The sequence below is a fragment of the Octopus bimaculoides genome, chromosome 7, assembly GCF_001194135.2.
Source record: "Octopus bimaculoides isolate UCB-OBI-ISO-001 chromosome 7, ASM119413v2, whole genome shotgun sequence".
Classification (NCBI taxonomy): Eukaryota; Metazoa; Mollusca; class Cephalopoda; order Octopoda; family Octopodidae; genus Octopus; species Octopus bimaculoides.
Window position 1 is genome coordinate 46,266,072 of NC_068987.1, and position 13,531 is coordinate 46,279,602.

General features: G+C 37.0%; 1 protein-coding gene across 1 annotated transcript in view; it reads right to left on the bottom strand.

The window, feature by feature from the left end:
* Positions 1–13,531, bottom strand: part of LOC106873181 (basic helix-loop-helix ARNT-like protein 1) — a 789,862-nt gene that overhangs the window by 654,664 nt on the left and 121,667 nt on the right. Inside the window, exon 3 of the mRNA XM_052969590.1 lies at positions 3,804–3,830. The gene's annotated coding sequence lies outside the window, so the exon portion shown is untranslated. The remainder of the gene's footprint in view (positions 1–3,803; positions 3,831–13,531) is intronic.

A 13,531-nucleotide genomic window follows, 5' to 3' on the forward strand; every position in this document is an offset into this window, starting at 1 on the left:
TACAATAATCAGATTTACAATTCTACCAATGCATCTTCAGGTTCTTTTTCAAAATATTGTTAATCTAATTTTACACCACTTTAAAATAAAGCGTTAAATTAAACATTAAATTAAACATTGAAAATTGAAAATTAGACTTCATAAAGTTAAGAATTAAAAGTTATAAATTATACATTATAAATATGAATTAGTCATAATCATCAGCGTTTAACGTCCGCCTTCCATGCTAGCATGTGTTGGATGATTTGACTGAAAACTGGCGAACCAGAAGGCTGCACCAGGCTCCAATCTGATCTGGCAGAGTTTCTACAGCTGGATGCCCTTCCTAACGCCAAACACTCTGACAGTGTAGTGGGTGCTTTTACGTGCCACCGGTATGAGGGCCAGTCAGGCAGTACTGGCAATGGCCACACTCAAAATGGTGTTTTTTACGTGCCACCTGCACAGGAGCCAGTCCAGTGGCACTGGCATTGACCTCGCTCAAATGTTTTTGAAGGTCGTGCTTCACCACCTCATCCTAGGTCTTCCTGGCTCTACCTCTTCCACAAGTTCCCTCAACCACTAGGGTGTGGCACTTTTTCACATAGCTATCCTCATCCATTCTCGCCACATGACCATACCAGCGCAATCGTCTCTGTTGCACACCACATCTGATGCTTCTTTGGTCCAACTTTTCTCTCAAGGTACTTACACTCTGTCGAGTATGCGCACTATATATATCGAACTTATAAAGTCAAGTATATAATGTCAAATACAAAATATAAGATATAAAATATACATCAGAATAAAAATGTCTGTGATTAAATGTGAAAAATAACATTAAAAATGCAGATACATATCCCCCTTTTATGGATCAAGATGTCTTTCAAAATGGCGATTAGAGGAAGTGAAGATAGCAGAGCACTATGGGAATTTATTGGTGATTACTACCATACAGGGTAATTCCACTATACGTACTCTTCTACTCTTTGACTTGTTTCAGTCATTTGACTGCGGCCATGCTGGAGCACCACCTTTAGTCGAGTGAATCGACCCCAGGACTTATTCTTTGTAAGCCTAGTACTTATTCCATCGTTCTCTTTTGCCGAACCGCTAAGTTACGGGGACGTAAACACACCAGCATCGGTTGTCAAGTGATGTTGGGGGGACAAACAGAGACACACAAAAATACACACACACACACACACACACACACACACACACACACACACACACACATATATATATATATATATATATACATATACGATGGGCTTCTTTCAGTTTCCGTCTACCAAATCCACTCACAAGGCTTTGGTCGGCCCGAGGCTATAGTAGAAGACACTTGCCCAAGGTGCCACGCAGTGGGACTGAACCCAGAACCATGAGGTTGAGAAGCAAGCTACTTACCACACAGCCACTATTAGTTTAATTTAAATTATCTTCTATTATTATCTTCAAACTAATTATGTTCAGGGTTATATATGATTTGTTATAATATAATTTTTAGTAATATTTAATTTATTTACTTAATTATTTATATAATCTATTCAAATACTGCAGTAATCAAAATTGTATGGTTATTAGATTCAAGGGGCGGGGTCAGTATTTCATTTTATTAAAAGTAAAATTAATTTTGTGTCTTCATTTACCTCCTCGTTCATCGTATGTGTTTAGTAATTCATCTCTAGACTTTATCAGTTTCATAAATTCTGTTATACATAATAACCTCATTTTGTCGCCAATATTTTAAGAGTGGGCTCTAACTATTATACTCCAACTAAGAGTGTAATCTCCTTTTCTAGATTTTAATTTCCATATATATTTACTTAAACCTGTGGACTTACTTAAATTAGGATTTTTGAAAGTCTAGTAGTGTTGGGAGATTCTTTTTTAATTTCATTGGCTGTAGATCCTATATAAACCTTATTTATAATTTTATTATTATTGTTCTTAGAACTTATCAATTTATAAATTACATTATCAATATTACAATTATTAGAGAGCTTACATTTAGTCTTATCACGACATGAGCATTTTTCTATCTGTTGATTACGACTCCCATCACTATCGGTTACATTATGGCTAGGGCTATTATTTCTTGTGCTATTATAATAATTATTTAATTTCTTATTTATTGAGGAAATGGTATTACCTACATTACTCAATGTTGAGTAGCCTACTCTTATGGTTTTATTGGAAAATATATTTGAATAAATTTTCTCTTTATTAAAAGACATTTTTTACAATTTTAAGTGTCTCCTTAATATTAGTCATCACTTGAGCCCCATACTGAATAATTAACCATATAATATCCTTTTTACTTTTTATATTTTTTATATTACCATTATTAGAAATCGTCAGTATTAAAGTGCTATTCTTAGGTGTATTATATCTCCGCCTGTATAATTTACTATGTTTCTTACTATTGATCATATTTTCATTATCAGTATTACTATTATTATTGCAATCATTAATAAAAACTATATTGTTTTTATCTTTATTTAGTTTCTTATATTGTCTTTTATTATTATTCATATTTTTGCTGTTAGAATTCTTATTAGGATTACCTGTTATATTATTAAGGTGTTCGTAATATTTAAAGAATTTTATAATAGAGTTATATCCTGCTTCTTTTAATGCCTTATTATAATATTTATAAAAAGTGTCATAATCTGAGGATAGCATAGATATTCTTTTGCCTATATTATCTATTAAAGCTTCTTTAACGATCTAGGATGGTTACTTAAAGAACTAATATACATTAAATTTTCATTCAACTTATGGAATGGATGGATCTTATTAGTGACAAGATTAAGGTTGACATCTAGATAATTTACTGCATAGTGTTCATTCTCTATAGATATCCCTAGGCCATAATTCTTGAAGAACTTGTACATTTTCTTCTTAAGGCATTCTAATGACTTATTAGTACAGTTCCTGGTTATAAGTAGTAATAAGATCAAAGACGTTCCATCCATGACCTATGTCTTTTTACTACCTTATGTGCAAGGAACCAGATCCACATTGTCTAGTGTGGCTCCATTTTTTTTTTAGCCAGTGGAATATCTAAGGAAAATTTAGTTGCTATTTCAAGAAGGTCAGGTGACAACATAATGCTCACTTAATAGCTGTGATTGCAAACGTGGTTGATGCCAGTGCCCCCTGACTGGCTCTCGTGCCAGTGGCATGTAAAGAGCATCATCCAAACGTGGTTGATGCCAGTACCCCGTGACTGGCTTCCGTGCCGGTTGCACATAAAACGTACCATCCAAACATGGTTGATTCCAGTACCCTCTGACTGGCTCCCATGCTAGTGACACGTAAAAAGCACCCACTACACACTTGGAGTGGTTGGCATTAGGAAGACTGGATGCCCTGGTGCAGCCTATTGGCTTGCCAGTCTTCAGTCAATCTGCTCAACCCTTGCCAACACGGAAAGCAGACATTAACGGATGATAACGATGATGATAATGACTTAGATATATATGGAAGATAGCAATGAGGATGAGTGTAGGAGTGAGGTGAGTGAAGAGGATGCACAACACTGCAAGAATGGTGTATGTTGATTGAGGTGATCATAGTGATGATAATGACAGAAGATGATGATAACAAAGGTGATAATGCAATAGTTATCCCCCTGACAATGATCATAAATAATTCAGAACTACCAAAAAAGGAGAAAAAAGAAACAAATAAGAGAATAAATTAGAATATAAATTCCAAAAATGATCACACACACACACACACACACACATACGCACTTATATGCATAAACACACACACACAATGCACACACAAGCACAATAAAAAGATTTACTCACCAAAATGTATTATGGAACCAACGCCATCTGCAATAAAAATGGAGATAATATGAATAATAATAATGATGATGATGATTTCTTTTATTAACAACAACAACAACAATCTTTTCTGCTATAGGTACAAAGACCTGAAATTGGGAAGGAGGGGTAAGTTGATTAAAGCAATGCCAGTGCTCAACTGGTACTTGTTTTATTGACCCTGAAAGGATGAAAAGCAAAGTTGATCTCAGCGGAATTTGAACTCAGAAAGTAAAGATGGAGGAAATGCAGCTAAGCATTTTGCCCAGTGTGCTAACAATTCTGCCAGCTCACTGCCTTAAATAAGGGTTTCTATTATAGGCACAAAGCCTGAAATTTTGGTGGATGGGGGCTAGTTAACTACATTGATCCAGTGTTCAACAAGTACTTATATTATTGATAAAAAAAAGAATAAACGGCAAAATTGACTTTGGTGAAATAACAACAACAACAATAATATTTTCTTTATTGGCCACAAGGGCTGCACACAAAAACAAAGGAGAGTGGAGATTTACATGTAGTGCATGTAAAGAATAACAATGAACAATAAAAATTCAAATAATAAAATTCCCCAAAAGGAGGGAAGCTCCATCCAGTGGCAACCAAGGAAGCCCACACATCCTGGACACTTTGAATGCCAAGGGCACCTCAGGTAGGTACCACTCCCCTCTCCACTCCCTTCAGTTTCCAGGTGCATGTTCAGTGTAGGCTCATTCACATGGGCCATCCTTTCTACATTCACTCTCCTTTCAACAAAAATACTAGGGATGGGGTGGGGAGCAGTACTTCCTCTCCACCCACACTTTCTTTTTTCAAATGGAACTTGAAAAAGTCGATGAGGGCTTCACTGAAGAGGAAAGTATCTGTCTTCAGTCCTTTCCACCTTGTCCACCACACAACCTCTTTCACCATATCCACCAGACAGAAAAACTGTCTTCTCTTCCTTGCCAAAAGAAGGCAGCAGAGCAATCCTCACAGTAGATTAAACTGATAACCAGATTCATCCTGATTGCACCAACAGCTGTTCCACAAGTCAGCAATGACTGAACATTGGACATGCTGAATGCTGAATGATTTCATCACTCTACGCACATCTCGGACATGTCCATCTGATAGCACTTCCATACCTGTAGAACTTTTCCTGAACTGGCAGAGCTCCTTGGTAACACTGTCAGGCCAGGGATTTCTGGAAATGATCCATAGTCTGTAGCCTGAAAGTTCTCTGGAAAAGACCAGCTAATTTATCCATCCAGACGTCCAGAGTTTCTCCAAGCATGTTGTCACTCTTGCTCGTCTCTTGTGAGCCAGCATGTGCAAAAGGAGTGAGAGTGTATATCCTTGATGGACCAAACATGCAATATTAAACGATTCTGATAAGTGATCATTTACTTTGACCACCAAATAGATGTCACTGTACATTGCAACGATCCAGCCTCTGAAAATGGGAATGAAACTGGCCACCGTGAGGACAGCCTCCAATAACTAGTGTTCTACCCTATCAAAAGTATTTTATGGAACCAAATTGGTCAGAGCCCCATCCATGCCAAGTTCCTTACTCAACCTCTCTCTGATGTAACTCATGAGATAGAGGTTGTCATCGACAGATTGATTTGAGATAGCACACATCTGAGCATCACTGACCAGGTTATTGATGACAAATGACACTCTCTTGTAATCTGTGTTCAACAGAGCTATGGGCCTAAAATTGTTTATTTGGTCCCCTTTGTCCGGATCCTTTCTCAGAAACATCACCACACCACAACTCACAGCACTGTGAGCTGCCAGTTCCCCCATTCTGCTGCCAGTTGCGGTAGACATCTGTCAAGAGATCATCAACCAAGTCTGACATATGAAAATAATGTGCAAAGGACAGACCATCCAGCCCTAGAGACTTCTCCGTTGTGCAGTTAGTCTTCACATCCCATATGTCTTCAGCTGTTACCAGCATTCTGAAGAACTCTGCATCCCTGGCCGAAAGGCATGGCATGCTGCTGAGGTAGGAGGTGAAATCTTCCTCCATTCTGACTCACTGTGCACTCTGTACAGTTTGGAAAAGTGCTGCTGAAATTCTGCACACATCTGCTTGGATTCGAGTAGCATGCGCACATTCAGACCTGTCAAAAACTGAATTGTGGATTCATAGCCACATTACACCTCTGCCACCTGGGCCCTTCAAACAGCTTTCCTTTCCTCATGTCTTAGTGCACACATCCTAGCTCTGTCAACACAACCTTCATGGTTGACCATGAAGAATTGATCAAAAACCAATCATGCCACCATCATGGCAGTTGTTATGCCACTTCTAAGCATATCTTTTAGCTTCCTAAACAGGTCTCCCTCTATCATAGATTTCTCTACTTCTTTACCAAATCCTACTGCCTCTACTCTAATAGCCCTTTTGAGGGCTATCCACCATCGGCTATTGATGACTGCACCCAGCAACTTCCAATGGGCTAACTTGCTAACCTGGTCTCTGAAAGCTTGACACAATGGGAAAGATGCACTCAGAGTCCAGTATCTGGGGCTCTGCCTATGGACACTATCTAAGTCAACTGCACAGAACACAAATTTGTAGTCTGTGTAGCCAACAACTCTGAATTGTGGACAATTGATTCTACTTCTAACCACAGGCCTACAAATTACTCTAGATACTATCTGGATGACTCAATGCTGTTTGCCCATGTCCTAATCACTTTAATTTCATTTTCCCCCCATCTGTAGCAGAGTAGACTGTATTAGTCCACAGCTAAATACATCATCATCTATATTAACCTTTCATCACTGCATCTGTAAATCTCGGCATCATGAATCCTAACCTTACCCTGCTCCCTCTCCTCCCTCTCTGGAATCTCTTTAATCACAGACAGCTTAACCAGGTATTTTTTGTCACCCAACAAAATGCAACCACAACATTAGTTATTCCTCCTACTCTGTGAATACATGTGTATGAGCACATGGGTGTAAGAATGTTTCTAACACCATGGATTTTACTAAACTCCTAAGTGCTCAGTTTGAGATACCCTTTCTCTAAATTAATAATAATAATTTCTGATGTTTCATTCTTACAGGGAAACAAGATTAGAAATTTGTGAGAGGGGGTTAGTTGATTCAATCGACTAGTACTTTCTGAATGAGGAAATGCAAACTGCCTTGCTGAGATTTCAACTCTGGTACATAGAAACTGAACACTTATTGTAAGGCATTTTGTCTGCCTTTCTAGCAACTCTGCTAAAACATAACTCTAGTATTAACTGAAGCACAAAGCTGGCAATTTTAAGTCGAAAAGAGTTAGCAGAACTAAAGAGGTATTGTACAGAGTAGGCCAAAAGTCATGTACCAATAAGTTCAATATGCTCTGAAATTGTCAAAGATGTGTTTCAGTTTTTCTAAAATTGAAGAAAATCAATAAGATAATGATGAATACACACATACTCGTACATGATGAACAAAATGAATAATAATATTAATAAATGTAATACAAATAAAACGTCAAATGTTTTAGTGTGCGACTCTTGGCCCATCCTGTATTTTACCAACCTCAAAAGGAATAGAAGTGAATTTGTCCTTAGCAGGATTTGTATTCAGAATGTATAGAATTGGAAGGAAAACCAGCTTGCCATTCATCTGCTAGAATAATTGCTTCAAAGGCACAAGGCCAGAAATTTGGCATTAGTCAATTATATCAACTTCTCTGCTCAGCTGATACCCTGGAAAGGGTGAAAGCTTGACCTCAACAGGATTTGGATTCAAAATGTAAAAAGCTGGAACAAATATTGCAAAGCATTTTTTTTATGCTAAAACAATTCTGCTGATCCATCTCTGTAATAACAACAATAACAGCAAACAGAACAGCAATTACAACAAAATGCATAAACAGACAGCCAGGCAGACAATCAAAAACGCACAGAAACAGAAAAATAGACAGAGAAAGAATGAAGAATTATAAGAAAATTTAAAACAGAATAACAAAATTTTAAGGAATGGACCACAGTTCCTGCCCTAAACTTTTGGTATGTTAAATGTAAATCAAAGTGATAGTTGCCCATCACATCACTGATCTGTATATATGCATGTGTATATATATATATTTATTGGTATATATAAGTGTACATACATGTATCAGTATATATATATGCATGTGTACCTGTGTATATTGTAATGTATATATGTGTGTTTGTATATATGCATGTGTATGTGCAGCCATGCAGTTAGAGTGATTCATTATTTACTTCATTTCATTGCTCCAACTGTGCAGTGATGTTCAACATGTGTGTGCACTGGCCTGTTATTAATATACATTGGTGCTTATTGTGAATATGCACTGATCTGAAGTGAATATAACATACACTGGCATTCCCCAGCTGTGTGCCCTGGTCTCTTTCACTATAATCCATTCATCAACACTCTACAACCACTGACTTATAATACACAGTTTCCTCTGTTTGTCTCTAACAGCTATATTGCTTTCTGATTCTCTAAACAATCTAGCTAAATACACCATCATCGTCATCGTCATCATCATCATCGTTGTTGTCGTCATCATCGTCATTGTCACTGTCATCATCATCATCATTGTTTTAATGTCTACTTTTTCATTCAATCATTATGAGTTGGATGAATTTTGTGATGGTAAGCACTCTATGGCCAAATACCCTCTCTATTACTAACAATTGCAGTTCTTGCATTATTATCCCATGGTTAGACATGTTTTCATAAAACATTGGAAATGAAGGATACCAATTTTTGACACTAACACTCATTTGCAACTATCGTGCGATGCCAAAGCTAGGAGACATTCACACTTTCCCACTCAATCATGCAATGATTTTCTTTCAGTTTCCATCTATCAAATCCATTCATGAGGCTCTGGTTGACTAGAGGCTATAATAGAAGACTCTTGCTCAAGGTGCCATACAGTGGGACTGAACCTGAAGTCATGTGACTGGGAAGCAAACTTCTGAACCACACAAGTATCTCTGGCTTTATCCATCCATGCCTACATCTATAAAATCTATACAAATTTAACTAAAACCTATCAGTTTCACTGAGTGCTCTTTCTTCCAGGCTTCCATTGTTTTGGATGATAAACTTGTAGGATTTGCTGTAATGGATAAAAGCCATGCAAACAAAAATTCATAGTAACGTGTGTTGTACATCTGACTATATTTGTACATGTGTGTGTGTGTGTGTGTGTGTGTGTGTGTGTGTGTGTGTGTGTGTGTGTATTATATTAGTGTGTACTGCAATACCAAAGTCAGTCTGTTTGATTGCCTGTATGTAAGATTTAGTTTGATATATATGGTATGGACAGCTGCTTTAAAGTATGTTTATCCTTTGGATTGGTATGCGCTTGGGTTCCATTGTGTATATGATGTCTTATGTGTTTGTGCGTATGCGAGAGTGAGGGGAAAATGTCTGAACGATTTTATGCATGTGTGTGTGGTGGATGGGAAGAATTTGCAGGTATGTATGTAAACAGAGAGACACACGCACACAATGCTCTTGATATGTTTAACTAACAAATTTAATGTAAACATGTTTAGCTAAGATGACAGCAGAAAGTCAAACTTCTCATTTACTTTCCATTTCCTGTTTAAATAGAACCTTAGGGTCTATCCTGTCAAACCCCGTCCCACAAAGGGACACTTACACCAACTGGCCAAAAACAAACTATTTGTAACTCTTTTTTCTTTAGATCATTTTTAGTAAATCTTTTACAATCAATCATGCCAGCTTGAGTACATTATTTCTGAAGCTGATGAAATCTAATAGACTGAAACATGTCCATAGTTACCTTTCTTACCTTCTAACAGGCTTCTAATTAAGCAAGTAAATTGATTTTTATTTATGAGATTAAAGTCTTAATTTATCTAAAGTATGGTAGTTTGTCTTTAAGAATCATTGAAAATTGTTGCAAGGATTTTGTTATTTTCTTCTCCAGCTAAAAGACAAATTTCAATCAAATGATAATTTTTTATACAAAATTTAGCATATTCACGCATGCACACACACACACACACACACACACACACACACACACACACACACACACACACACACACACACACACACACACACACACACACACACACACACCACACACACCACACACACACACACACACACATGCACGCATGCACACACATATACATACAGAAAACACAGAGCTTTGCATTGATGCTAGCTTCTTCCTTGCCAATACTACCTTCACCACTACCACAATTACTACTACCACCACTACCACCACCACCATCACTACTGCCACCACCACTACTTTTACCACCAACATCACTGCCAGTATTAGCACCATCACTACCATCTCAACCACCATCACTACCATCATCACCATCTCCACATAGATGTCTCTATTATTTCTTATTTTCTTCCTTTTTTTAATTTCATCTTTGTACTATCCACTACCTTGGAGCTTTGTCACTAATAAAGACTCATTATTATTGGGGAGCTAGCAGAATTGTTAGCAAGCTGGACAAAATACTTGACAGTAACATTTCATTTGTCTTTATGTTCTGAGTTCAATTTCTAGTGAGGGTGACTTTGTGTTTCATCTCTAGGGTTCAATGAAATAACTACTAGTTGAATACTGGGGTTGATGTAATCAGCTAAGCCACCTTCCCCCCAAATTTGAGGTCTTATGCCTATATTAGAAAGGGTTATTATTATTATTATTATCATTATTCAGTAGTCTTATTTTTATCATGTGCTTTCATTGCACTACCAACATACATACATATGCACACAGACACATCTATGCACACATATCTGCATTAAACATTTCAATTGTTTATCATTATGTGCACATAACTGTGGAGTTTCAGAGATTTTGAAGCTAAACTTGGTCCATGGAAGTGTAAATTCATAAGACTGTATATGTGCCTTCTTTTCTGTGAATCATGTGATGTAATGAATATGTGCAATGCAGATATATCTGTGTAATGAGGGAATCCAACACAAGTTTGTGTCTTTTATGCATAATATTCATTTAATGCATATATTCGATGTACAGAGAAGAAATTAACTGGGTTGGAGTAGTGGCGAAGTAGGTGGGGTATCGTGCTTGTAAGTTTGAAGTATGAATTGTTGCTTGTGCATGCAGGGAAAGAAGGTTCCCTCCCTAATGTTTAAAATGTTCATTGTTAATGTCATGATATTTAGTTTTTCAGTGATGCATGGCTCGCATTTGCTGTTCATCCCCTGTAAGTGCTGCCCTTAGCTGTAGTACTCCAGTTTATATGAATTATATTGGATAAAGATGTTATATGTCTTTTGTTTTTATCTTTGAACAAAGTCAAATGCAGCATATATCTTTCTTTGAAGATGTTTTCCATCATTCTGATGTAAGTTTTTGTTGTTCTGTTCAAATCCATGATACTGGCCTTGTACACAAATTCTGTTTTTTCTCCCCTAGGCATCTATTGTTCAAAGGACAGCTGTCCGGAGATCTAAAATTACAGAATCTTTTGGGGCTGTTCTTAATGTTGTGATTGAAAATGATCAACTTTATATTGGGGAGGAAACTATAGCTGACTGTGACTGTATTTCTATCGAAGATCTTGTGGTATTTATGTGATGGAAAGGGTTATCTCTAAATTTCAGAAATTTTCTAGCTATTTTCCTGGCTACATTCATAGTAAAACAGTGTTACACTACCTTTATTGCAATTAGCTTTTAAAATTTAAAGAATTTAGTAAAATGAGCTTGTTTTTGTTAAGCTTGTGTTTGGGACATAAATTATCATGAAGCTATATTGTGGAAAATTTTAATTTGAAAAACTCTGAAACAGGAAATTTTTACTACAGAAACAGTGTTAATTTCAAGTGTGTTGGTATCAAAAAGGTTATGCTACAGTTCAATAAAAAGTCCAACAATCAGCCCTTTCATGTTGAAACTGGCCATATCCAGCCTTTCATACCTATCCTACAATGTCATTCTAATTTTTTTTTTTTATATCACATCATCGAAATCTCGAAGCTATGAGATAATGCATGATTAATTCAAAATAATTTGAATAAATAAGCATTACATTTGAAAGAGTTATCTGAATGCCAAAGGATTAATATGTTGAGGGAATTGTTAGTGGGTACTAGTGAGCCCCATTTCAATGTTCCCAGCTATTCTGTCAACTGTACATTCACATCAGAAGGGGCCAAGTGGTACTGAAAGAGTTAGTATTTTAATAAGTTTCCATTACCTTGGTAAATGTATACTGTTACAATTGATCTAAATTCAGTTGACATGGTTACTATAGATACCTCTGACCTATGAACCCACCAGCATCCCTACTCTCCTTCTTTGTCTATCTGTCTCTGACTCACTGTCTATCCTGCTTTATTTATATCTCTTTCTGCCCATCTGTGTGTGTATGTCTTTCTGCAAATGTGTGTATAAGTGTCTCTCTCAGTCACCATATGTGTATGTACACATATATGATCCTGCATTCTCTCTCTCTTCCTCTCTTCCTCTCACTCCCTCTTTCTCACTCTGTATGTGTGTGTCTCTCTTTGTCTCTCATTCTGAGTGTATATGTGTGTTCCTGTCTGTCTTTCTCTTTCCTTCTGTCTGTCTGTCCATTTCTTTCATTCTCTGTCCCTTTCTATTTCTTTCTCTCTCTCTCTCTCTCTCTCTCTCTCTCTCTCTCTCTCTCTCTCTCTCTCTCTCTCTCTCTCTCTCTCTCTCTCTCTCTCTCTCTCTCTCTCTCTCTTTCTCACTCTTTCTCTCTCGCTCCCTCCCCTACACACACACAAACACACACACATAACCACAAAATCACTGCATACATTAATTATTGTTTTTGTTTTGTTTTGTTTTTATATTCTTTATGACCACCATCACCACTACCAGACCCCTTCCCCCTGCCCCCTGCCAAACACACACACACACACACACACACTACCACTACCACCTCCACTAGCACACCCTGCTGCCATTACCAGAATTATTTACATTAAGCCATGTCATGCAAACATATTTTGAGTAAATGTACAATTCAAAGTCAATAGCAATATTTGAGTTTGAACTTGTAATGCAGTGCTTCAATCAATAGCAACCTGCCACATTAACCTTCTGCTTAGGGCATTATCCTTTAGCTGTTCCTTGTTTTAGTCTTTGCACTGGGGCTATGCTGGAGCACCACATTAAAGGGGTTTTTAGTGGATTAATCAGCCCCAATACTTTTTTCCTTAAACTTGGTACTTTTGTGGAACCGCTAATTTACGTGGTCATAAACAAACCAACACCAATAAGGGACAAACAAAGTACCGATAAGGGACAAACAAAAAGGCACACACACAGACATATATCTATATACGCATATACATAAACATATCACTCTCTCCCTATCTATCTTTTTATCTATCTATCCATCTATCTATCTATCTATCTATCTATCTATCTATCTATCTATCTATCTATCTATCTTATCTATCTATCTATCATCATGGACGGACGGTAGACACATCGGCTCCCATGTAAGTTGCATTTTTCACCTCTTAAAAGACCTATTTTGTTTTAAAATTTTGTATAAGTTGTGTATAACACAAAATACTTCGTGAACATATATTTTTCAAATCGGAAATAGCTCTATTTAGAGCCTTATTTCCAAAAATTCAAACATATTTTCCTCGTTCCTAGCCATATTCTTTTAAACGAATATGGCTAAGGTTTTCAACGAGGCCGACTTCCCGCTCCTAATG